This window comes from Polypterus senegalus, unplaced genomic scaffold (assembly GCF_016835505.1).
Source record: "Polypterus senegalus isolate Bchr_013 unplaced genomic scaffold, ASM1683550v1 scaffold_233, whole genome shotgun sequence".
NCBI lineage: Eukaryota > Metazoa > Chordata > Cladistia > Polypteriformes > Polypteridae > Polypterus > Polypterus senegalus.
This window is the reverse complement of record NW_024383997.1, coordinates 130,469-157,283: the sequence shown is the minus strand read 5'-3', so window position 1 is coordinate 157,283 and position 26,815 is coordinate 130,469. Positions and strand designations below refer to the sequence as shown.

Below are 26,815 nucleotides of genomic sequence, written 5' to 3'. Positions count from 1 at the left end.
TGTAAGTAAGCTGTAAGGAATAAGCCTGCCAAATTTCAGCCTTCTACCTACATGGGAAGTTGGAGAATTAGTGATGGGTCAGTGAGTCAGTCAGTGAGTCAGTCAGTCAGTGAGGGCTTTGCCTTTATTAGTATAGATAAACAATGCTGATACCTCCTTATATTGAATTCCATCACACTACACAAAATGTAGACACATCTTGTGTATCAAGCAACACCAACACGTTCTCCACATTCTCCCACTGTCTGCCACTGATGTTTCTAACCTCCTTCCAATCACCTGCCCACTCGTTCCTATTCCTTCACATCTCCGACAGGCCATCTCCCTCTCACTCATTTCTGCAATTACACACATCATTAACACGTCACTCATCTCAGTAACATTCTCTAACATCTTCAAACATGTTCTGATAACTCCACTTTTCAAACAAAACAACACTCAATCCATCCCAAGTTAATAACTACAGGCCTGTCCCTCTTCTTTCATTTCTTTGCAAAACACTTGAACATGCTGTTTTCTAACCAGATCTCTTCATTCCTTTTACAGAATGAGCTGCTTGATACCAGCCACTCTGGCTTCAAGAGGTACCATTTGACTAAGACAGCTCTACTCACTGTGGTTGACCATCTACGCCATGCTAGAGCTACCAATATGTCATCAGTCCAGATTATTCTAGATCTCTTCTGCCTTTGATATAGTTAACCATGACATCCTTCTAACCACCCTCTCTGACCTTGGTATCACCGGACTTTTCTCAGATGGTTTGAGTCCTACATCTCAGGCAGATCCTACAGTGTGTCCTGGCAAGGAGAGTTGTCAAAAGCACACTGGACATGCACTGGTGTACCCAAGGATCAGTGTTGGGTCCTCAACTCTTTACTTTGTACACCATCACCCAGGACTCCATCATCCAATCCCATAGGTTCTCTTATCAGTGCTATGCCAGTGATACACAGCTCTACCTATTGTTCCCTCCAAAGGGAGGAGTCAGTCTGTTCAACTTTCCATCTCTGTACAGCTTGACTCACTGTTGTTAACATCTGCCAAGTCAGTACGCAACTTTGGGGTGGTGATTGATGAGCAGCTATCTATTTCTGACCATAGCTCTACTGTTTCTTGTTCATGCAGGTTCGCTGTTCAGCATCTGCATGATGTTTATATGAAGAGTATGCAGCACAACCTCAAGGTAAAGGCTTTGGTCTTGTCACATCTAGGCTACTGCAACTTGCTTTTGGCAGGAGTACCCGAATGTGCTATCAAGTAGCTGCAGATGATTCAGAATACAGCGGACCATCTTGTATTTAACCAGTGAGACAGGCATATGTCACTCTTTACTTCAGGAGGCTCCACATTGGCTCCTGTAGCACCACACAGTAAGTTCAAATCGCTGTTACTTGCCTACAGAGTAGTCAATGGATCAGCACCTGAGTATATAGAAAATGGTGAAGTGCTATACTCCTTCACATCCACTCAGGTAGCCGGAAACAGCGTCTGGTGATGCTACCTCTACATGGCATCAAGTCTCAATCCAGACTCTTTTCTTATGTAGTTCCATGTTGGTGAAATGGGATGCCCACCTCCATCCGTACTCCCTCCCTCAATATATTTAAGAAGTAATTGAAGACCCATCTGTTCTGTGAATATCTGTCAAACTGATGAAGAAAAATAAATTTGCCCTGCACTGTTTTATACTCTTGGTTAATTTGGTCAATTGCTTTAGTGATTGTAATCTATAATCTGTAAATGTATGAGTTGTGACATCTTTTTCACTTGTGGCAACCAACTTTTGTTACCTGTCCTATTACACTCACTGAACAAACAGGCCCTACTTAATGATGCTCAACTGTTTACCTCTTTTGTAAATCACTTTGGACAAAAGAGTCTGCTAAGCAAATAAATATAAATATAAATGTAAATCTTCCAATGACATCCACCCTCATTTTTAAATATTTCTATGTAAATGTAAGAAATTCTCACGGCATGAGGACATGTAATTGCATTTACTTATAGTGGGAAAGGTGGTAAAACGTGACCTAAAAGCTATTTTTGGCAGAAGTGTTTGAGGAAATATCGGTGTCCTTCATTTATGAATATGGTGACAAACTGTCTTAAATGTTAAAAAAATAATTTTAATTTTGTTGCTTTGGGTCGGGAACTCCTTTAAAAAGATGGCAAAGGGCAAGTCATTCTGGGCGAGAGCCACTTCAAATTTCAAAAGGAAATGTATTTATGTCCAGTGCCCCCTCTCCAAGTATCAGTATCATGACAAGATTGGACACACATTGTTTTTCTGGGTTCAGAGTACAGCCGCTGGTCCTCCGCATCGGGAAGAGTCAGATGAGGTGGCTCACGATTCTGATCAGGATGGCTCCTGGACACCTCCCTGGTGAGGTGTTCCGGCACGATAACGGGAGGAGGTCCCGGGAAGACCCAGGACATGCTGGAGGGACTATGTCTCTTGGCTGGCCTAGGAACGCCGGATTCCCCAGAAGTGCTAGAAGAAATGGCCGGGCAGAGGGAAGTCTGGGCATCTCTGCTCAAGCAGCTGCCCCGTGACCCAATCTCAGATAAGCGGAAGAGGATGGATGGATGTTTTCTGGGTTCACTTTCATCGTCAGCTTTGATTGGGAATGAAGCAAAATGGATTCTAAGAAGGCCTGAGATGTGGCTTCTCAAAACCAAACTATGACAGTCAAAGTCAAAAGGAAAGTTAACTTCTTTATATTGTACATACTGTATGAGAACAATAAGGTAATTTCATGAGAATTACAGTAGTAATCAATAAGGGTATAAAAGGAAAAAGACATCAAAGCTTTAATTCCAAAAACAATAACATAACAAATGTGAATATCCAGAGTGTGTGACTGTGCAAGTAGTTGTGAGGTTGTAATAATAAATACTTCTGCAAAGTTTCAGTCTGTGGTTCAGACTTCAGCCCTGGCAATAGATGGGTGAAGTTTGTTTATTTCCGCTAAATCCCAAAGGCAACTTTTACTGCCCCAGTCTGAACACGTGTGGAAGTGTGTGAGTTTTACTTGTCATAAAATAATAACTTCTTTGTCTTGATGTTTTTTTTGTTCTGCTGAGACAATTTATGTTATTTATGTAATGTAATCATCACAGGGTCTTCTCATAGAGTGCACAGCCCCAGAATAGCAGCCAGAAGAGCAAATCATCAGACTAAAGAGTTTACTTGTCATAAAAATAACTTCTCTGTCTTGATATATATTTTTGTTTTGTTGAGGCAGTTTATGTTATTAATGTTATGTGATATTTCTTATTCAGGATATTTTTCAGCTCCCTAGTAATCCATGACGTGTTTTTGGAAAGCAGTGTACTGTCCTTGTGGGCATCACAGTGTCAGCACAGAAATTAATATAATATATGATACAGGGACTGAGTCCCTCAATATCATCCCCATGTGACTTTGTACACCATTTCCAGTTTGTCATTTGGAAGCAGTTAAAAACACAAGCCAGAATTCATAACCTAAAATCAAGCAGGGCTTCATCAATTAGGCTAATTAATGGAGCAAAATAGGAATGGAAGTCAGGAGAATGCCTTAAACGTGAACCTGGAATTCTTTACAAAACAAAACTTTTTACTCATTTCTGGGCCAGCCTAAACCTTTATTTTTAGGTAAAGTAAGTGCAGTGTTTAATGTCCCCCTTTGGTGTTAAATATTGGAATATTCATAAACTCAGAAATTGACACAAATGCACTATTGGTCTAGCAAATAGAGAGGCATCCATGACAACTAACAAAATGCAACCTTGAATGACAACATCAAGGAATAACAACACAACATAAAATAACCCGCTGCTTGATCCAATTCAGGGCCACCAGGAGCTAAAGATCAGCTCAGCTCAGCTGTGCTGGATACACTGCAGTCAATACTTGTTAAATAAAATAAAAACATGTAGGAAAATTAATCTTCTTATATAATATACTACCGTGGCAATCTGTTTGTCTGTCCAGGATTTTAAATCACCTGTAGCTCACAAACCATTTGACCTATTGACCTGAAATTTGGTACACATATACTATGTGACATCTACTGTCCACTTTTGGGTGATGATTTTATTACTCTTTTTATTTTTATTTTAATAATAATAATAATAATAATATAATATGTTTTATTTATGTACCACCTTTCATACACTCAAGGACACTTTACAATTCAATAAACACATTAACAAGACAATAGAAATTGCATACAAGAAAATGAATAATACTCCTTGAAGAGAAGTGTTTTTAACAGGAGCTTGAAATTAATAATAGATTTTTCCTCGTGAAGGCTGAGAGGAATAGAATTCCAAATTTTAGGGGCTATCACACTGAAAGCTCTGCCACCCATAGTTACTAACCAGTATTTAGGTACAGTGAGTAACTTAGCGTCTGATGATAGTAATGCACGGGCAGGAGTGTAAAGAAACAGCAGCTGAGACAGATAATGAGGGGCTAAATAAATGAAGGGCTTTAAAGGTGAGAAGAATAATTTTTATTTGATTCTTGAAAAGACTGGTAACCAATACAAATCATGAAGGATATGAGTGATGTGAGCAGATTTTTAGTGTGTGCAAGTAAACGACTAGCAGAACATATTGTAATCTATTGATATATTTAGTTGGGAGGCCATAAAACAATGTATTGCACTAGTCCAGACGGGTAGTGATGAAGCATGAAGCAGTGTTTCAGTATCCTTCACACTGAGGAAAGAATGCAGATGAGCAATGTTGTGAAGTTTAAAAAAGCTGTCTGTACTATTGAGCTAATGCATGATTGAAAAGTAAGATGCTGATCAAAGAGGACACCCAAATTAGGGACTGATACTGAGGGTTCAACCAGAATCCCATCAATCAATTTTAGCTCACGAAGTGTAGAGAGGACAGATTTGGTACCAACTAATAAGATTTCCGTTTTATCAGGATTGAGTTGTAAAAATTATCTGTCATTCAATGATTGATTTCCTGAATGCATTTATTTTATTTATTGTAGAATCAACTCTAAGCAGTGGGCAGCATGGTGGCTGTGCAGCACATGCATACAGGTGCCGTTCTTATCCTCACACCTTCACCGTCACTTCCCATACCTCTTCATATCTTAAATCATTCTTGAAGCAGATCGAACACTTAAATGCCATCTTAAGTGAAAAATGAACGAAAACGTACTAAGTAATTGCAACTCAAACACTGACTTAATCAGTTTTAATGCGATAAGATGCTGACGGAAGAAGACAAGAAGTGGGTCGCTAGGGTGGAGAAAGAAGAGCTGCTCAGGAAGCAGCAAGAGCATCAACCTCTGAGGAAATGAATGGTAAACATACAGAGAAAGAGGATAAAACTAGGAATGCTCAAGTCAAGTATATTCACTGCACGATAACGCACTGGTACATAAATAAACCCAAATGGTTGGAGATCATGAAATCAACAGATACATTATAGCCTGCTATATTCAACCACATTCCAGCCACCGATTCAGAAGTTTATCGCTTGAAAATATTGAATTCTGCTAAGTTTATTGACAACTACAGGGTAAAGGACGTAGAGGTGGCCACAGCTTCTGGCTCTTTAGAGTTTATGGGGAGCCCCAGTGTGTTGGAACACCAGACCGTTAGAGGGGGCTGCAGTGTGGTGTCCCTGTAACAATTACAGCATTATGTGTGGCTGCTTTAGCACACATGTCTCTTTTTCTCCAGATGGCTGGTGCCTTCCATTATGGGACAGTAATGCAACTGCCACAGTTCACAGTCAATTTTATGTTCAGCAGTGTTTCACCACCACAGTTGCAGCTGTTCATAATGTTAGTGGGTGGCGTGTTGGATGATTGCACTTACCTCACAGCAGCTCTGACAGTCATGCTCGATAGCCCTTGGCGGGTTGTGGAGACTTTAAAATGGAGAAAGTGGGTTGTGATACCAGAATGTTTCAGGTACGGTAAACACCTGAGGTGTGGGCTACTGAGCTTTACAAGTGGAAGGTTGATTAGGATGAACAGGTTTAGCTTTAACAGCAGAGTCTTTCTCAAGATCCACTACAATACATTCCTCTTAGGTGAGATTAAAATCTCAAAATGTGAACTTGAGGAACTTGCATATTTACATCAGTTTATAATGAGATTAAAACTCTGATCCACAGAATCAGAGTCCCTGCTGGGTAGAAGCCTTTAATGTTTTTTTTTCTCAGCTTAGAGATTGTCACAGTGAGGGTCATCAGCATGATGGGCTGGTGCAGCAGGACAGTCATGCTAGTGAAGTGTTGGCAGCCTTGGTGGCCATTAATAATTGAAACAAGTTGTCATTTATAATAGTAATACAGTGCCACCATATTACAACAACTGCATTGGTGGAACACAATGAAGTTGGTGGTAGAAAGTTGTGACCCCCTCAGCAATCAGTGTGGTATATTGCTGCCCAGCTCACGGAGACCTGGATATGTGTGCTGTTGCCTTCAGGGAGATACACATTTTAAAATTTTGAGCATGCTGCCTGCTCCTCCACCCCAAACCCCACCCCACCCATTAAGCATAGATTTAAATGCCTGCAGCACCCGAGAGTCAGCAGGTGACAGAGAAGCAATTGGCTAGGCTAACGTTCACCAAGAACAGAAGAAAAGCAGTAGCAAGAGGACCACAGGGCAGCAGACCTACAGTATAATAAGAGCAGGTCAGTGCTTCGGGTCACAGAGTGTGCAAATGTGTGACGGGGAGACAAATATTTAAGAAGCATGGTCACTGATAAAGGAAGCCAGAATGTTCCCATAGGATAAAAATTTGATTATCCACTTTTAAATCAATTAAAACTAGCAAAATTTTTTTATTTGTTGTCAGTTTTAGCTCTTTTCTGACATTATTTCTCTGGTTGGTTTAGTGTGTGCGTGTGTGTGTGTAATAACATATATAACATATATATATTATAAATGCTGTTCTAAAAGAGTTACAGACAAACTCCTCCAGTAACTCTTCTGCCTCCTCTCTGCACATCTGCACACTGCTGCTGGGGTCAGGACTGCCAGTCAGAGGAGCGTCTCTCATTTGTCCGCACATCCAGAATGCTGCTCCTGCAAACCTCAACATACTTTGGCTCTGAGTGTGCAGGTTGTGTCTCGGCGTTGAGTCTATGTGTCCACTCCTAAACCCTGGCCCATCATACATACTTCTTAAGGTGTCATTACATCTTGCCTGAAGAAGGGGCCTGAGTTACCTCGAAAGCTGGCATATTGTAATCTTTTTATTTAGCCAATAAAAGGTGTCATTTTGCTTGACTTCTCATTGCATTCCTACTACATGTAAACATTTATATATTTATTTATCGAGTCATTAGTGTTATTTGTGCTGTGAGTCTAAATTCTTGTTTGTAATGTTTCTGCTGCTGTATGCATCTGAATTTCCCCATGGCATTAATAAAGTTTTTCAGATTTAATCTAATCTAAATTGCGCAGATGATGAAGACAGTATGTTTTTTAAAATGATCTTTAATATCAGTAGGCATTTTTTCCAGTAATGTTCTACTCACTGATCATTGTAGCTTAAACTTTATCCTCATATCTATATAGAATATATAATTTTGTTGTACTAAAATAGATTCGCTATATATTAACCAGACTGACCTACTACTTTTCTCTAAATGCAAATAATTAACGCATCAATACATCTTTTCAGTGCTTGAGATTTGTAACCACATTTTGTAAAGCTGCTCTGAGATGTTTTCAGATAAGGAAGACAGAAGTTTCAAGGTAAGGTAGGTAAACTATACAGTACTCACTAATCGGGCAGAGAAGAATGGTGATATGTTGTATGTTGATCAGCACATGCAAATTAGAATTTCACTGTACTCTGTACACGTGATAACAATTGCCCTATAAACGCACATCCTCTTGGCATAGAGATATCCAGCTTTTGAACTTATGTAACTCAATCCTACCTGAACAGCCCTGGGCACAAAGAAGGAATGATGGCCCTGATCAGTTTTACAGGTTTTCACAGGGCTCAGTCACACACACCAAAACACACATACACACATGGAACAAGTTTGTCACCAATCACATTAACTTAAATGTTTTGGAGTATGGATGGACAAGTGTAGTATCCAAAGGAAAAACGGAAAACCCTCAGGCACAAAGTGAAGGCACAAACTCCACACAGGAAGCAAAAGTCACAAGATTAGAACCTAGGATTCAGAAGATGTAAGCATGCAAGGCAGCGTCACTAATGCATTGTCACACATGGCCACTTGAGGATCACCTTCCGGGCTTGGATAATGTATGCAATAATGTGCCAGGATAAGAGTGGGTGTCAACACTAACAATACCAACTCTTGTCTCCTCTGTAGCTCAGATCAACTGCCCAAGAGGGGCAGCCCAGCCACGCCCCCACTCAACTAAGCCACACCTCTTTAAGTCAGGACAATATAAATCTGAAGGCTCACATTCAGAGGAACTACATCTCAAATGAGTGCGTTCCCAAACCAAGACCTGCTCGATAGAGCTGAAAGTCCTGAGAAGCCACTGAAGCTTAAAAGGCAGATTTTGCCTGTTTTCTGTTGTGCCACAACGCACTCATTTTGTTCCCCAACATTTCTTTGGCCTATTGCTTCCTTATTTGCATTCCACACCATTGGTAATTCAGGAATTTGCTGACATTGTGTGAAATATTTAGAAAAAGTGTTAAGTCCATCTCAAGAATTTCATTTGTAAAAGAGTGCAAGATGCCCATTTCTGAAACTCTATTTGTGAAAGTAAACATCTGCACATTTCTGGTGATTTGTCTCTCCTCAGATAGACATCTTGTCTCAGACTGATTTTGCTTATGTTTCTCCATTTACCTGCTTTCACTACATGCCTTGTTTAGACTGATTTATAGTCTTACACTCTAAGAGATATGAAAATATATGCATACACATGTTGTGTGGTTATGCATTCTTAAACATAAAAATATTTGCCTGCTTTCAGTGAAGAACACTATATAACACATTGCATTGAAATGTACTCTTCCATATATTCCACTAGAGTTAGGAATAAGAATAAAGCTTAAAAGAATAAGAATAGACTGGTGCCCTGCCTAGGGTTGATTATATCTTGTGCCCTATGAATCCTGAGATAGGCTCAGGTGCCATGTGACCCTGCCCTGGATAAGAAGGTTAGATATAGTTATACTTTAAAGGATTCCTAAATAACTGGGAGATTAGGAAATACAAACCATCTTAACAACAAAGAAGCTGCCAGCAGACTAGTTAAATGGGGTAGAGATGGCGATATACTACCTAACTTTGCCACCCATGGATATCCAATGCAAATTGTACAAATATAGACAGAATTGATATTCTGTGTAGTCAGAGTAAAGCAGCATAAGGCTGAATTTTGGTAGGCTGGTTTAACTGGATATCTCTGAGGGTTTGAATGCCAAAGTTTATTTCTGTATTGTCAGGAGACTCCTCAGCTGACATCAAGCCAAAGAAAGTGTCTCCTGAATGTGTCTAGAAATGACTGCCAAATACTATGAGGGAAATCAAATGACATACTACCCGTACTTAGAGCCAGGAATAGTACATGATGATGTATCTGGATTCTCCTCTTATTGCATTGCCCTCACTTCATCTTGGGCTTAAAACATTATACATAGAATTTCTGTGCTGCCCACATGCACTCCACATCTTTACTACCTTCTGATGGGGACAACATGATGGCACAACTGTTAGCACTGCTGTCTCACAGCTTCAGGGACCTGAGTTTGAATTCTGGCCTGGCGTCTGCACATTTTTCTCAGTAACAGTGTGGATTTTTCTTCCATAACCCAAAGCCATGGTACTTTAGCTCAGGATGAGTGAGTATGGCTCTGTGATGAACTAGCGCCTATCCAGTGTTTAGCCTGTGTATAATGTTGTTGAGGTCTGCCCCCATGACACTGAATTAGTTCAGGTTTGATAATAGATGAAAGGGCAGAATTTCCCTGATGTATAAGTAATTAAATTGAACATACATACTAAATTTAACAATACATGTCTCTGAAAACAACATTTATTTATATAGCACATTTTTATATAAATGATGTAGCTCAAAGTGCTTTACAAGATGAAGAAAGAAAAGTTTATAAAAATAAAACAAAAAAAACTCCTGAGGGCTGCAGAAAAAACAAAATCTGCAGGGGTTCTGAGGCCACAAGATCACCCAGCCCCCACTGGGCACTCTACCTAACATAAATGATCTCAATCAATCCTCATGGTTTTCAGGCTTCATGTGGAAGAATTAGATGATGATGGTTATGTGGACATCTGGCCTTCAATCCATCAATGAAGGGACTGCATTGTGCCCTGATCAGGTGGTGGTGGCACAGATCGCCACGACAGAAAACCGGAAAAAGAACAGCAGAGGAAAGTAGGGGTTAGTATGGACTGCGAGCCATGATAAAACGATAATTCCATCCATTGTATTTGTTGTTTTCAGATGGTGACCTACAAGTTAACTGTTGCTACAGGTATAGATGAGGACGCAGGAACCTTTGACTATGTGTATGGGACAGTGATCGGCGAGCTTGGGCAAAGTCAACAAACTGCCTTAGACACTGCAGGAAGAGACCGTTACAATGGATGTGTAAGTCAAAAGACAACATATTCTATTCAATTGGGTAGAGATGGTTTGAACTCTGGGTAATGCTGATCTTAAACAACCTTATGTTAAAATTGAATGTATTTACCCTTTTCCTCTAGGGCACTTCAATGCTTTTACTTTTTGAGTTCTATTTAAATGTTGTCTGTGACATCTCTGAATGTGTCTTTCTAGGTTGGGGAATATGATGTTAATTGCAAAGCTCCACTTGGTGACATCTGGTTTGTGGAGCTAGAGAAGCGCAATTATATTGGTGATGACTGGTTTTGTCGCTTCTTGGAGGTGAAGTGTCCTGATGGGTCTTGTAAGAGATTTCCCTGCTACCGCTGGTTTGTAGGCAATGTGACGATCAGGCTACGTGAGGGTTCAGGTAAGGAGTGTCACTTTTTTCACACACTCCCTCATGTACGTACCCCTTCTTAAAGTTCATCCATCTTTTAAACCCATGTGTTAGGACTGCCATACTTTTGTAAGTTCATACTCCATTAGGTTGTCTTAATCATATTCTTCTTTATTTCTCTTACTTGTTCTCATTGTCTCTTCAAGCTAAGAAAATAAAGGATGAAATTGCACATGACTTCCTCCTCCACCGAGAAAATGAACTGCAGGAACGGCAGCAGATGTACAGGTAAAGTATTTAACTGTCTAGGACAGGTGAGCTTTTCTCCACTTGATTCATGCATGCTATGGATCCTTTTATACTCTTTACTCTTCTCTCCTCTCATTTTACAAGATGGAAGGCTTGGAGACCAGGAATTCCCAAGTGCATTGATGCCAAATCTGAGAACGATTTACCTTTAGACCATCGATTCAACTATCAGAAGACTTCTGATTTCAAGAAATCAGTTCATTTAGCGTGAGTACATAAGTCTAGTGTAATAGAACTTTGGGGAATGTTGTTAGCCTAGCTTCACTACATTTATATACAGTGTGTAATTATCCACTTGCCTATGGTTCTTGGGATTTCAGTGAAGAAGAGGAGTCCAAGGTGAGGATCTCCAAAGAATAGCCAAGGATGGAAGACTAACTCTTCAAGTTTGGTGGTAGTGGTGGTAGTGACAGAAGGGTAGTTTTGCTTGAGTTAGATGTTATATATGGATTAGAAAACACATACAAATATGTACATAGTGCCACTCCTTTTATGCCATTGTCACCTGGAATGTGATAATGATTGTGCTCAAACATGTTTGGTAGCTGTGGCATTTAAGTATAACCACACCAGATGCTGTGCAAAGTAACAAGCTTGCCTCAGTAATTTAACTTATTAGTAAAATGTTTATAACAGCCGCCAACTTTGTCTTCTCAAGTTTTTTTTTTACAATTTTCGTTCATATACATTCTTATTTAGAAAAATATTTCTTCTTTTAGTATGGGCAATTATCTTCATGCTTGGTGCTACAAACTTGCATCTAGCTGATTGGCTGGACCAGTTGGCTCTGCTGTGTTCTCTGTAACTTTGGGCACGCATACAACCTGACCTTTTCAAATTAGTGATGTGGCTTGAAGATCATGACCCATTTTTAAATGATGATGCCCTTGTTGTTGATTTTATTTTTTAATTTTTTATTAATTATGTATTTGCACTTTTGGTTTGAGCTCTTCGCAGTCAAGGACAAAATATTCAGTATTATTAGCTCCAGTATAGGCAGCCACAGTGACTAAAATAAGAAAGGAAATCAAAATCAAGAATAAGTCGCTCACAAGACATTACAGTGCCTTCTTATTTTGACCCACCACTGAGGAGGGCTGTGCTAAATTTGAAAAATCTACCAAGCAACCTGAAGTGTGCTTCTTCCAGTTTGTGGAAAAGAAATCAACATCATGATGCTCATGTTTCAAAGAAGCACAGAATCATGTTATGGAAAGAATAGATGACCAGCAAACACCTGGCAGCAGTGTAGTTAGCAGGATGTCCATCCATCCATTATCCAACCTGCTATATCCTAACTACAGGGTCACGGGGGTCTGCTGGAGCCAATCCTAGCCAACACAGGGCGCAAGGCAGGAAACAAACCCCAGGCAGGGCGCCAGCCCACCGCAGTTAGCAGGATGTGCTTTGTGCTATTCGAGTCATGTAATGCATGTAGTCTTATTTATTCCATGTTATTGTGGCTTGAATTCTATAACCTCAGATCCATTTCATTGTAAACCTGAAGTGTTGTAATTTCAGTTTAGGCAGCTAATAGTCAATATGTTGTTCTGAGTGGCAGGTGGTTGAGATGCTCTCACTTTTACATAACATTTAAATCTATGTGGCTGCTGTGGCCTGCAGGGAGCACTCAGCTCCCAACACCAAACACAGACATACACAGACACAAGCTTACTGAGGAGACTGAGGGATTTTGTGAAAAAGGCAGCTTTAAATGCCAAAAGAGGAAGTGATGTAATGGACCCGAAGTGATGCTCTTCTGAGCCAGAACTGGAAGTGACGTCTTCAGGGTTGAATCAGACAGGTTTTCCCGTTTTTGGTCTGCAGAGGCAACACAAGAGGGTTTAGTGACCTCACCACCCTCTGACCTGGTGTGGAATAATTATCATATATAATTATTATAAAAAATGTGAATTTCCCTTGGGATTAATAAAGTATCTATCTATCTCTCTATCTATCTATCTATGGTAACTTATTTTGCATAACAGGGATGCTGGACATAGGGGTCCATTGTTTTCCCAACACAAGGAAAGGAAAGGTATTTAGCAGGTCATATACATTTTCTGCTGGGGTTGCCACTCTAAACACCCAGTATAGAGAAGTGTACCCCACTTAAGACAACAAGATGCTTGTTTATCATGACAATTATGTCTACAGCTTTAACGAACTCAACATCAAGAATCAGCTCTGTAAATTGAAGTCCTGGAATGACCTGGAAGATTATCGAGATATTTTATTCAAACCAAGCCCCATAACAGGTGGGAAACCCGCTCCACTTCACAAGACTTGGCCTCTTGTTCACCTTAAGAACTCTCTAAGTTAATAGTTTTGTTCTTCTCTTCAGAGTATGTTATGGAGCACTGGAAGGAGGACTGGTTTTTGGCTACCAGTTCTTGAATGGCTGTAATCCCGAATGATCAAAAGTTGCTTTAACCTTCCTGAAATATTCCCTGTAACAGAAGACATGGTGCAGGCCACCCTGGGCCCCAACACAACTCTGAACAAAGAAATGAAGGTGAGACCTCTTTTAGATATGCTCAATTACCACCTCAACCCAATGGCCAAGGCAAAGACTGTCAAACTCACTTGTGTCATCTCCCTGTTCAGGATGGGAAAATTTACCTGGTTGACTATTGCATTCTGGAGGGCATTCCTGTCAATGTGATAGAAGGCAAACGTCAGTATGTTACGCCCCTCTGTGCCTGCTGTATGACCACCCGAGAGAGGACTGATACCACTGGCAATACAGGTGACAAAAAGCAAAGGCCCAACCTTGAAACAGAAAGTGGTCGATAAAATTCATTATTTGAGGTTTTACAAATGAAAACAAGAAAATCTTGAGGAACCAAATATCAAGTAGGCCAGTTCTTTAACCTCTGGGTAATCTTAGCGTCATGGGAAATGAGCAGGAAATGAAATTGATGCAAAGCTTTAAGTGAGAGAATGGGGACTTCTGTACACACTCAGCTGCCTTCTTTTGTCACTTGCTACTTCCACCTAACTTTAAACGTGGCAGACTGGAAAGTCACTGAAGATGTGATATTGCACAGACTTCTACTTCATTGCAATTGGCTAAAAAGTATACAGTATACGGTAAATAGCATACTATCCAGAATAAAATAAAAATTGAAATTCATAAAAATAAACTGAATTTCATAAAAATAAACTGCTAGCACTTGAGTTTCAAAGGGTCTCCTTGTGTAGCTTAAAAATGTTCTTTATCTTGGTTTTCATATTACTTATCTACAACAGTGAAATTCTGCTACACTCTGTAAAGAGAGGAAAGGTGATCAACATAACATTTTGATACTTTACAGAGAAAATGTAAAAACAGTAACCCAAAATTAGTTAATTTTACTGAGAATCCAGCGTGCTTCTTTTCTTAAATACTGTATACTCATAATACGGAACAAACCAAAGAGTACCTAGAAATGACCGCGTGGATATTTGCTACAGTGGTTCGTTTCCAACACCCCACCAAACCGAGTTCTTTCTGATCAAAAATGAATAAATAAATAATCCAGACCCACTATTGTAATATACTCAACATACTCACACCAACTTTACTAGAGTGGGATGACACTGTTCTCAATCTGCTCACCTCCAGGGTATTGCTTGCTCTAGTGCTGGCCTATAACATTTTTATCTCTTTAGATACAACAGAACCCTGGCCAGGACAACCCCATCTTCCTGCCTTCAGACCCTGAACTTGACTGGCTTTTAGCAAAGATGTGGGTTCGACATGCTGAATTTCAAGTCTATGAAGCTCTGTCTCACCTTCTGCGTACACATCTGGTCAGTGAGGTGTGTTGTATAGCCACCATGAGACAACTGCCCACGGTTCACCCTGTTTATAAGGTAAAGTCTCACAATGAATTCTGTAAGAGTATATATTTCAAGAACAACAAAACCACATATTAAATATGTATTTAACAATGATGAAAGTTATTTAAGGACTAATCACACTACTTTGTCCATCCTCAGAAACAATCCAACAATCCTTCAATTGACCCAACATCTCACTTTAAAAGCTGAAACACACCCAAGAAAATGAAATGATCAATTTTCCTTAATCTAATTCATGCACACAGGGGTCTATTCTGGCAACACAGAGAGTAAAGCAGGAAACAACATTGGATAGGGCACCAGGGCATTGTACAGAAACATAGGAAAAAATCAACAGGAAAAGAGTTTCCTTGCAGTTCAGTGTGGTGGCACAGTGGTTGGTCTGAATCTGGCAGTTTATGGTCTGCATGGAGATTTCCTGTTCTATCCATGTCTATATTTTCTTCAGTCACCCTCGTAATAATGTGTGTGTTTTCTGTGACTCTACATTAGCTTGATGTGAATGAGTGTAGCTGTGTGAGTGAATGTTCTATCCACGGTTGGTTCTGCTAGAATTACAGTAGCTTCAACTCCATAGAACACAGACATGAAACAAGAAGTTTTAATGAATTGATGGATGAAATCTCCATTCTGACCAACACTCTGCTGCTTATCAAAATTAAAAAGGGATCTTACTGACTGCTGAATGGAAAACAATCCCTTATTAATCATCTCTTTAGGGATTTAGATAATATAATCCCCATTGGCATACATTGCATGGCTGTCAGAGCCTGCTGCAATGTGAGAAATTACAATGTGGATCCTTACAAAATGATGATTTCAAGTGCTAAGAAGGCCTTCCTTCCCAAATGAATGTACAGATGAAGTGACTGTGTTAGCCAGAAGCACCTCATTTCTCACTTTTGGGTCTTCCAGCTTCTGATTCCCCACATGCGTGACACTCTGCAAATCAACACCAATGCTCGTTTGAATCTCATCTCAGAGAACGGAATCTTCAAAGAGGTATGCTTAATGATATGCTCTGTATTTTGTCACAACTGTGCTCAAGGGGCATCTCTGACACAACTCTCTCTATTTCTCTTGCACATAAACAGATAGTATCCACAGGAGGGGAAGGATTGGCCTTCTTGATGCAGAAGGAATGTCAACTCATGAATTTCAGGTCTCTTCTGCCCCTTTGACTTTGAGGACAGAAATGTGAGCCGGCTAAAGAACTACTTCTACAGAGACGACAGCCTAAAACAATGGGAGGCCATTAAGAGGTGAACAGTGCAGAGGACAACAAATGCCTTGTTGTGTTAAATGAAAACACCCCCCCTGTCCTCACCAAAACCACCTCTTCCATAAGCAATCCTACTCCACAGACTTTAAGAACCCATTCAGGGCTAGGGAATGAATGCAGTGACTCTCTCAGGCTCTTAGGCTAGGAGTCATTTTGGCAAGCCTGTCCAGAATATAAGAATTCTCCCATTTTCTAGTCACTCACTGTCCTGTCTTTGACTTCTCTTTGCAGTTTTGTGTCTAGCATTGTGGATCTGTACTATTCCTCTGACATGGATGTTATGGAAGACAAGGAGCTGCAGAACTGGATTCATGATGTTGTTACAGAAGGCTTTAGGGACCTTCACAAGTTTGGTAAGAAACATTGTGGGTTCTGAAGTACTGTTAGCTTTTTGGGCTCTACTGTCTTCCTACTGTATTTGGTAAACAAAGCACAAAAATATTACAGTGTCCAGTCAGTAGGAAGACATACGAGAACATACGTAGCTAGTGGTGCTTTATGGGGATAAAGTGTTCATCCAGAAGCATAAAATACTGACAAAGAGTTCAATAACGTCATCATAAATGATACCTTCTTCAATCATCAATTCTAGATGAACAGTTGCATCCTTTCCTTTAGAAGTTAGTGTGTATGTGACATCCATTAACAAAGCACACTGCAACCACAGAGTGAAATCTTTGACTATAAATTGTACTATTCCAGGTGGCCTGCTGTTTAGACTTTTTGTGATATTGACCATTAATATTATGGAGTTTGTTGAAGAGTTAATTCAATTTAGATGCACAGTGCACAGCTAGGTTGGACAAAATATGTCAGAAATGCTTTTTATTTTGTATATACTGTTTTTAATTTAGCAGACACCCTTATCCAAGAAACGTTAGAAAAGCAAATCATAATACATACTGATTACAAAGTACAAATATAAAAAAATAATAAAAAGCAAAACGTCAATTCAAATTTAAAAGGCAAGGTAAAACTGCAGATATTCAGAAAGATAGCACATGGGAAAAAAGTGTAGGCAAGCCCAAGATGTTCTGTTAGATGGTATGTCTTAAAGAAACACCTGAATATAAGTAGACTGGGAACATAGCAGATAGTTAATGGAAGCCCCTTCCACAGTTTGGGAGTGAGAACAGAGAAACATCATCCATTTTTAGTATGTATGATGAGAGGAGGGAAAGCAGAAAACAGGCCAGAACAGAACAAAGAGTTCTTTTAGGGATTTACAGAGAGGAGCAGAACCATGGAGGAACTGGTAGATTAAGATAAAAGCCTTGAATTACTGCATTTTAAAGTTAGTGGAGAAAGTAAAGTAGAAGGATAAAGTGGGTTATACTAGGGACAGAGTACATCAGTTGAGCAACTGCATTCTAGAGGTAGTGGAGATGTCTGTGAGGTGACATAAAACAAGAGCTTTAACAGATAGTTGAGTGACATTAGTGGTAAGAAAGGGATGCATCTTGTAAATATTCTAAAAAAGAAAGAAAGATTCTTGATAGTAGCTAATGGCATGTGGGTGACATCACCAATGACAATGTCTTGAAGAAGGATCTGTAGACAGAGAACCAGATGGTACAGATTTTCTTTTGAGTAAAAACGGAGAGAGGTAGACTATGAGTCATAGAACAACTGGTCAGAATGGTAAAATTTAAACCAGTCCAGCTATTGAAAGGTTGAGAAGGATAATGACAGAAGAAGACAGATAGAGACAGAAAAATTTATTATGGATATTAATACCATCTTTATGGAATGGTGTTTATGGGAAATAGGTTAAAGAGGATCTTGAAGGTTGTTGTCTGAGAGAAAGGAGGAGTGCTGTTGACTTGTTTGCGATCACATAACAACATAACCTTTTGCCACTACAATATCCCATTGTTTCCTTAGGTCTGTCAAGTGAAATAAAAGATAAAACAGAGCTTGTCACTATATTGGCAGGGGTCATCTTCACTGGCTCTGCCCAGCATGCAGCAATTAATAATGGACAGGTAAATGCTATCATAATATTGTCTAGATGAGAAGACTAACCATTCATTCATATTTAATGACTAAAAGTATGCTTATCTTCTTGCAGTTTGACTGGTGCTCATGGGTGCCAAACACACCCTGCAGTATGCGGTGTCCTCCTCCCACTAGAAAGGGTTTAGCTACCATGGATTTGATCATGAATACACTCCCAGATGTACATATGTCATGTTTTGAAGTGGCTATCACATTGGCCCTCAGTCGAGAGTTGCCTACTGCAGTAAGTTGTTTGACAGGGAATGCTACTTCTTCCATTGCTATTTACTTTCTGTCTTTTAGGCACAAGTTGTCTCCTCCTAGACATTTTGAGACAGCACCACTCTTATCTTTTCAACTTATTTAGGTCTGGCTTGGTCAATACCCAGAGGATTATTTCATTGAGAAGGCTGCTAAAGATCACATTGAAAAGTTCCGAGAAGCACTCAAGAAGATTGAAAAGTCAATCGATGAAAGGAATGAAAACCGTCAGCTGAAATACGAGTACCTGAGTCCAAGAAAGATTGAGAATAGCATTGCTATATAAAGAGCATTCTGTGATGTGCAGGTGTGTTGTGGAAAAAAATTTCCTCTATTTTCAATTAAATAGTTCTCAGAGAACAGATGAAAACACATCTGCACATAGATATGTAAATATCTCAGTCGATAAAATGAATCATCAACACAATTCATTCCCTTTTATATTATTCTATTACCATTACATTATCTAATGCAACACAAGTTTATTACTCTTTTATTTCATTTTAACCTCATTAAATACCTTGATGGTTCCTCTTAAGGTGAGGCAACCCTCACATGTTCAGCTGTGTGTAGTTAACCCTTTACTTACCTTTCCTTATGCTTTTAAAAATCCTTTGATACAACTTCATTTGAGTATATACTTAAATTATAAATATGAACAAGTATTGATTTAATATATTTAATTAAAGTTCTATAGGTGTTACCAGTAAACTTGTTACTTTATGTATAACTTTTTCTTTTAAATAAAACAAGGTTGGGCAATGTACAAGTGTTTTTTTTCCATAAAGCAGCTATCATTTTCTGAGACTCTTCTTTCTGAAGTTTCAGGATGTGGCCTGACTGCCCATGTCTATCTATAGACAGTTTATAAATTCCAGACATACACTTTGATGGGTTTTAGTGCCTTTCAATTCTGTGCTCAAGCTGCAGCATGACTGGTAAGAGCTGCTTTAATAAATAATAAACCAAAGTAAATTGGTACTCTTACCTACTGATTAAACACAGATTGATAAGAAAATGTAGCTGTATGTAAGATGTCTTGCTTAAGAATATGAATATTCAATCATTTACATAAATGCCAAACCTACAAAAACATATTTTTCTTATTCTACTGACTGACTTCTCAAGTCTTTGCATCACTTCAAGCGTCTCAATCTCCTCTTTGCTTCTATCCAAATATTTCTGTACATAATGTACTGAATGTGGGTAATGTGGTTTTACAATGCTGTATACAAACATGGCAGCTTTAAGAATAAAACCAAAAATCACTCCTTCAGAGCCACAGGTTCTTTTTTATTTGACTACTTTTAACAAAACCTTATGCACTTGCTGAGGGCGTATTACAATTTTTGACACTCCTTGCACGTATGATAACTCAGTTGAACTAGAAAGCCATATACAGCCATTATATTTTTGCTGCTGAATGTTTTGTGAACATCCCTGCATTTGCACAAATCGTGTCTGCTTCAGGTACTCACTTACTTGGCTGGCACACTTAATCTTTTCAGACTGTTTTATGTTTTTTGGTATTGATATACTGAGAAATATCTCTGCGTCATCCATGGGAAATAAAACATCAACATACACATGTCTGTGATATCAGTTTGTTGTTCTCAAAACCAAATGCATGTTTTTTTTCAGAAATTAAATTCTCTCCGAGGATTTTCATTAAACTAGCACACGTTGTCACATTAACAGATCAACCACGTAGCTAAAGCAAGGTGTCTCAGAACTAAATGCTTTGATATCACACTTGTGCAGTTTTCATTTCGTAAGCTTTGCTTCATGAATACAAAATATCTGAGACGTGTGATATTGCCAGTGATGAATACGTTTACTATGATTGGAGATTTTTAATGCATTGAAGGATGTATGCTTGAAAGTGCTCTTTCTACAACATCCTTCATGTTGCTCTGTTGATGAATCCAGAAAGGAGTAATGTTTAAAACATAGGACAAATGAGGAAGAGGAGGAGGAGGAGGTTGGGAGCATGCACTGAAACGGCACGTTGCCACACCCACCACACGTCGACACAAAGGAGGATAAAAAAAAAACTGGGACACCAAAATTAGGCAAGAAATATGGGAGTGCCTCAGGAAATATAGGATATCTGGTAATCCTGTCTTTACCAAAGGGTATATAGGACAAAGAGGGCAATGGCCATTCTGCTAGGCTTTAGTGGCACACCAGGCCTCCAGCAGGCATCCAGCTGCACCCTTCCCAACTTGCATTCCAGACTAAGGGACTGAATTCCAGCTTGTATCTGACAACAAAGGTGTAAACCAGATGTTGAAATGACACCATTCTAGATGACCATCTTCAGACATCTTGAGCCAGAATGTGTGAAATAGACTCAAGCAAGAACAAAGAGCTATAAATCAATGAATGACAACTATGTTGGACGGAAGACCTTGTTTATGAAGACACACTAATTTTGCATAATTAGTAATGACTTTGACCCAACCAAGAGAAATTATACATTCACTTAAAACTTTCTGAACCATCCTGAGGATTACTCGGACACTCTCTGAATCTCTCAAGGGAACTCGGAGGGGACCCCCACAGGAGCTCTGCTCTCACTCTCCAAAATGACAGCAAACCTCTGTAACCTGCTCTTGGAACCTAAAAATCTATGAGTCATTCTTCGTTGGGGAGCCAAAGCAGACAAACTCTTCTCTTTGTGATCCTGAAAGCTGAGATCGAGTTTGCCAAGCTAAACAGTGGACCAGTATGAAGGGTGAGATGCAGTCATCACTTCATGAAGGGATCATCAGCATGTAAAAGTTTGTGCCAGAAAGAGTAATGGTGTTTCCTATGAAGATGCAGATGAAAGAGAAAAAGGCCCAACTGAGGAAAGCACTGGAGACAAAGGATCATGCAGCAAAGGGAAAGAGAGCTCTCCAACAATAGAAGACATGTGTGCCAATATAAATTGGGACTCTAAATATCAAGTAAACACCACGCTTCTCTATGTTATATATTTGTCTGTCCAGTCTGTGTGCAACCTGTGTTATATGTCAACATATATGCAGTTATCACGTTTCTATAATCCTTGTATTTATTGATAAATTGCATTATTCTAAAATGAGTGTGCTTCAGTTACATTGATATAAGTCAAAAGGCCAGAGACCACTTCCAGAGAAAGGCAAGGTAAATAAGGTAGGTTCCTTGCCAAATTATTTAATTAATTACCAATATTGCAAAGGAAAAACTGACAATTAGTTAATCATGTTAAAATTCATCTTCCTGTATTTATTGTCATCCTTCTGGGTGGGCACAATAAATCACACTCTTTCCTACAGGCAAATGTCACTGAGACTCTCAGTATGTCTGTATTTAATATCAGAGCTTTAGCTGGTGAGATATTTCACATAATGATGTTATCAGTGGTAGATAAACAAGCTTTCTCACTTTGTGTGAAATGTGCCTGAACAATGATGATGGTGTAGTGTTAATTGAAGCATCAAGTTTGAATCATAATTTTGTTCACCTTGTTCATCAAAGAAAGATAGAAGGTTGTATACCAAGTATTGTCTTGAGTTATTTATAATGTAAAAATACCACATCTATATTTTTTGCATCTTTTAAATACCTTGCCACAGTTGCTCAAGGCATATGTCACTGTCTCAGATTGACCAATTACTGCTGACAAAAATAGGATGCATCTTTCATTGATAAATTCGCAGACTTATTATCTATAATAATGACTAATTATTCTTGACTCCCAATATATGGAGGTTTCACTTTTCATGTAGATAACAAGTTTGTCCTGAAAGCAGGAGAATGTATTACCTTTTGATCTCAGTCAGCAAGTTGCTCAGCTGGAACACAAAGGAGGACACATGCTGGACATAGTTACTTCAAAATTGATGGAGGTAAGTCATGGACATTGGTATAGCTGAATATTTCTGAATTTTATTTGACGTAGAAATATTGGTGACTAGAACTAAAGTGCAGCATGGTGTTAAAAGACATTATTTGGACTGCTGCCACTTGTGGATTTGCTTATATTCTTAGACAGTCTGAATTTAGTACTTATTCTTATACAGCCACTAATGTAAACAGTAACTTGGAAATTTTGAATGCTAAGGTGAGTGCTGCAGGCAGTGCAGTAGCCCTGAGAAAACTGTGAAGAAGCCTTCTATTATTGAAATACCTTTGAAAATTAAAAACAGTGTCCAAAGTTAAAAGAAGGCAGATAGAAAATGGAGGAAAACCAAATTCTGAAATAACGATGGCTCATACAATGAAATAAAACATCATAGTCAAACCTGATTGACTGTCTTATTTTTCTAAAATTATTAAAATAATTTGGGAAATCAGAGTATTATTTTCAAGTATTGATCATATTTAAAAAGTGTTTTGATATCAATAATATTAGATGTAATATAATCCATGTCTCAAAAAGCAAGCCCTGTTTAATGCCAGCTCACCATTTACAGTGAACATTGTTGAATAATTATTTATCTTAACTAATCTACTTGTGTCCTTAACCCGGTCCAAAAGGTTTCTTCATAGCAGTTTCTCATGTGCCAATTGACATTGTACCAGAAATACTGAACTGGTCATTAGAAGTTGGTGTTTTCTCAAATTCTTTAAAGACCTGTAGTAATGATTACAATAGTTAAACCACATTTTAAGAAAAACACCCATGACTCTTATGTCTTTAATAATTTTAGATCTCTTTCTAACCTGCCTTTTAAGTAAAATTCTAGAAAAAGTAGCTTTCACATCAGCTAAGTAATACTTTTTTTATAAATAATAAAGGTTCAGTCAGGGTTTAGATTAAATTATAATATAGAAACTGTGATGAAAATGTAGCTAAAGACTTTCAGGTTAATACTCACATTAATAACATATCTGTTCTTGGACATTAGCACAGCATTTGACACCTCAGACCACACTGGGAGGTTCTCTCTGGTAGCAACTTAAACTGCTTTTTAAATCTTATATTACAGATATAAAATTCTTCGTAAGTTGTGGTTATCGTATGTCAGATGTCCATCGCACCATACAATGTAACCATGTACCACAAGGACCTAGTGCTATGCTTCCATTAGACCAGATCATTTTAATTTACAAGATGAACTCCCACAGTTATGAAGAAGACACACGGCTTTATTTATCTGTGCCACTTGATGATCCTGAGGTACTTTTCTTTGATCAAATGCCTTACTAATATTACAGAAGAGATCAGTAGTATCTTCCATAAGATATAATCAAGGAAAAGGTAAAAGACTAGTTGACGGAATATATGAAATTAAGTCTTTATGAAAAACAAGGCAGTAATGAAGAGTGTCGGTGTTATTATTGTGCTGGATCTAGACTTCAAATTGTATATTAACAGTACTATCCATCCATCCATTATCCAACCCGCTATATCCTAACTACAGGGTCACGGGGTCTGCTGGAGCCAATCCCAGCCAACAAATCCTGGGCAGGGTGCCAGCCCACCGCAGTATTAACAGTACTGCTAAGACTGTATTTTTTCATTTAAAAATCTTATAACATCTCAGAACAGGTTAATTCAAGCTTTTGGTTTTAACTGCTTAGCTTACTTTAATACATTTCTAACAGGACTGCCCAAGACATGAATCAACTGCAGAAACTTCATAGATCTTTACACTAAACTTGTTAAGGGTAAATTTCAGCACAACCAGGAAATTATTCTTTACACAAAGAACGATAGATACTTAGAATAAGCTGCCAATTAGTGTGGTAAACAGTAGGATGTAGGGACTTTCAAAACTCGACTTCTTGTTTTTGGAAGAAATAAGTGAATAGGACTGGCAAGCTTTGTTGGACTGAATGGCCTGTTCTCGTATATAGTGTTCTAATGTTCTAATTATCTGTGTGCTTTAAAAATACTCTAAAAAGCTCTAAATCAGTTCAAAACCAGTTATTTTCACCTTAGTCAATGGGTGGGCCTCTCTGGCACAGTCTTAAATTGGTTTGAATCCTACCTGACAGGGAGAAAATTTTTGTTAGTTGTGGTAATTACAACTCGAAGATACATGATATCCAATATGGTGTTCCACAAGGCTCTATCCTGGGTCCGCTGTTATTCTCAATCTATATGCTTCCGTTAGGTCAGATTATCTCAGAGCACAATGTGAGCTACCACAGCTATGCTGATGACACACAGCTGTACTTATCAATAGCACCTGATGACCCTGATTCTCTTGATTCACTAACAGAATGTCTGACTGGTATCTCAGAATGGATGAATAGTAATTTTCTCAAGTTAAATAAAGAGAAAACTGAAATTTTAGTGATCAGCAATAATGGATACAATGAGGCTATTAGAAATAAACTGGATACATTAGGATTAAAAGTCAAGACGGAGGCAAAAGCTTAGGGGTGATTGTTGACTGTAATCTGAATTTTAAATCACATATTAATCAGATCATTAGGACAGCATTTTTCACTTAAGAAACATAAGTAAAGTTAGACCTCTTATATCACTGAAAGATGCTGAGAAATTAATTCACGCTTTTGTTTTCAGTCGACTAGATTACTGTAACACACTCCTCTCAGGACTACCCAAAAAAGACATAAATCGTTTGCAACTAGTGCAGAATGCAGCTGCTAGAATCCTAACTAGGAAAAGAAAATCCGAACACATTTCTCCAGTTTTGATGTCACTACACTGGTTACCTGTGTCATTCAGAATTGACTTTAAAATTCTGCTTATGGTTTATAAAGCCTTAAATAATCTGCCCCATCTTATATATCGGAATGTCTGACACGTTATATTCCAAATCGTAACCTCAGATCCTCAATTGAGTGTCTCCTTAGAATTCCAAGAACAAAACTTAAAAGAAGTGGTGAGGTGGCCTTCTGCTGCTATGCACCTAAAATCTGGAATAGCCTGCCAATAGGAATTCGCCAGGCTGATACAGTAGAGCACTTTAAAACACTGCTGAAAACACATTACTCTAACATGGCCTTTCTATAACTTCAATTTAATTTAATTTAACTTAATCCTGATACTCTATATGTTAAATTTCCTCAAAATAACTATTCATGGGGGCTCTAAAATCGGTACTGACCCCTACTCTCTTGTCTGTTTCTTTTCCGGTTTTTTGTGGTGGTGGCCTGCCCACCACCACCTACTCAAAGCTTCATGATGCTCCAACAATGATGGATGGATTAAAAGGCAGAAGTCTACGTGACCATCATCATCAAGCCCTTCTGTGAGAATCCTAAATCCAAAGAGGACTGTTTCATTTATATTAGGTAGAATGCCCAGAGGGACTGGGTGGTCTCATGGTCTGGAATCCCTACAGATTTAATTTTTCTCCAGCCGTTTGGAGTTTTTGTTTTTTCTGTCCCCTGGCCATCGGACCTTACTCTTATTCTATGTTAATTAATGTTGATTTATTTTGTTTTATAATTGTGTCTTTCATTTTTCTATTCTTTAATATGTAAAGCACTTTGAGCTACTGTTTGTATGAAAATGTGCTATATAAATAAATGTTGTTGTTGTTGTTGTTATTTTAGCAACATAAAATCACACTCAGTACATACATGAGTATACATAAATGATGTTATTTTACTCTTATGTTATTTAATTAGTTAATATAAATATCACCATAGAGCTAATATTTGTAAGCAAGGAAACTTATGACTTTGGTTGTGGATTTCTTTCTTTATTTTTGTCGCCATTTATGGTTAGAGTGACGATATTCTAATGAAGAGCTTTTCACCTGGATATAGACAAATACATCCATGGTGTATTTATCATATAAATCGTAAACACTGTCAATACTCATCACTGTCGTGAAGTACCATACAGTACATTTTGTCAGTAAAAGTATAATTGCTCAGACAATTAAAAACATGATTTTGCCACACAAAAAGCAAATGAATGTTCAAACTTTGCATTTTCTGTGGGTTGTTTTGCTGGCCATATTCTCTTTACTTAAGATTAAAAATGTGTACTAAAACACCTCTCACTGAGAAAAGTCTTGCCAAATGAGAACACTTTAATCCACACCATGGGTTCAATCTGGCAGCACATATGCTAAAAATGTGGTCAAGAGCCCCAGTGTTAATCAAGTATTTATGTATTTCTCATTTCTCATTCAGTTTATGTGCCTGAGCTGCTTCTGTTAAGAAATGTTTGCCTTTCAGAGCATCTGACTACAGGCCACTAATCTGTGCCTTTAAGACAAT

At 38.5% G+C, this 26,815-nt stretch overlaps 1 pseudogene; it reads left to right on the top strand.

The window, feature by feature from the left end:
* The first annotated feature begins 1,137 nt into the window (after nt 1-1,137).
* On the top strand, nt 1,138-19,391 carry LOC120521745 (annotated as a pseudogene).
* Nucleotides 19,392-26,815: the final 7,424 nt, after the last annotated feature.